Source organism: Schistosoma mansoni, chromosome 6 (genome assembly GCF_000237925.1).
Source record: "Schistosoma mansoni strain Puerto Rico chromosome 6, complete genome".
NCBI lineage: Eukaryota > Metazoa > Platyhelminthes > Trematoda > Strigeidida > Schistosomatidae > Schistosoma > Schistosoma mansoni.
The window spans coordinates 198754-200392 of NC_031500.1; positions in this window are offsets into that span (position 1 = coordinate 198754).

Sequence of the window (1639 nt, forward strand, 5' to 3'; positions counted from 1 at the left end):
AAAGCAGTGAGTCCGACTTCCCTGACAGAGGCTATATACGCGTATCCATCTGAGAGCATTTCGAGAAGGAGAGCGGACTCTTCCCACTCTCGACCATACCAGAGCATTTGGTGACATAAATTAACAAAAGTCAAACAATCTTTTCGAATCCATGAAGAACCTTCGTCAGACACTAACTCATTAGGGCTACAAGTATCATCTACTCTTAAAGTAGTATATATATATATATATATATATATATATATATATATATATATATATATATATATAAATGAATCGATCAAACATGAATGAAACATTACATAACAAGTACATATACATAGTAACTTACCTATTGCATTTTTATTACACCATTGTTTCCGTATGATTATCTTAAAGCATAACCATTTTTGTAAATAACATAATATACATAATGTACATAGAAATATAATACCTGTTATATATAAATAATACCATGCCCATAATGGTAAATAAGATGATGATGATGAAACCATTTCTTCATTATTGAACATTGAATATAAAAGAGATGGTTAAACAGTAAAAGTTAGATGGTCTCCTCTTTAATTTATATAGAAAGAAAGAAAGAAATAACGGATCACAATCTTAATATGATCTAGTCATATACCATTTCCTCACTATACACACTACTGATTTCAATCAAAGTACATATATGATCAATAATTTATTACTATTAATATTGTATAAGTACTAATAGACAAGAAGGGGAAGTGTAGGGGGGTGAGGGGGTAAACAAATGAGTACTCATTTGTTTCCCCTTCCCCTCCCCTCCTTAAAGCTGTTTATAAAAGGATATAAGTGATATAATTTGACTTGGTTGTTTTCTATTGGTTATTAGTATAAGTTGGCCTATACTCCTCCACGAGGGGTAACAGGCGTAAGTAAGTAAGGAAGTATAAGTTGGAGTAACCTATTAATGGTTCCTAACTTAAGAAATATCATATAAGGAATTATGCTTAAATAAATTATAATTTATAATAGACAAACCACAATGTGTTTTTCCATTATTTACTAATCAATTTTTAACTTAACACTTATTGGTTATTAATTACTAACCAATATCTTACTGTATAGTTAATCACTTACGCTTGTTACCGGCTCATGGAGAAGTATAGGGCCATTCACCAGCAATCTGTATCTAGGGCAATTCTTTCCAGTTACTAATCAAATTCTTAACGATCATATTTTTAATATCAGAAAGAGTTTTGTGGATATAGTAATATCAATATTTGAGATTATGAGTCAATTGACTATGAAAGAGGAGGAAATCAATCCGAACATGAGTATGAGCATTAACTTCCAGTAATATTGAAAGTGAGAATCTTCAATACGAATGTCAAGACAATTCTACTGTATGGAGCTAAAACGTGGAGAACTACTACATCCATCGTCAAGAAGTACAAGTATTTATAAACAGTTGTTTACGCAAAATACTCAACATTTACTGGCCGGATATTATCAGCAACAGCGTTCGATGGGAGAAAACAAACCAGCGTCCAGCTGAAGAGGAAATTAACAAAAGACATTGGAAGTGGATAGGATATACATTAAGGAAATCACCAATGTGCATCATGAGGTAATCCCAAACTTGGAATTCGGAAGAGAAGCGGAAAAGAGGAAG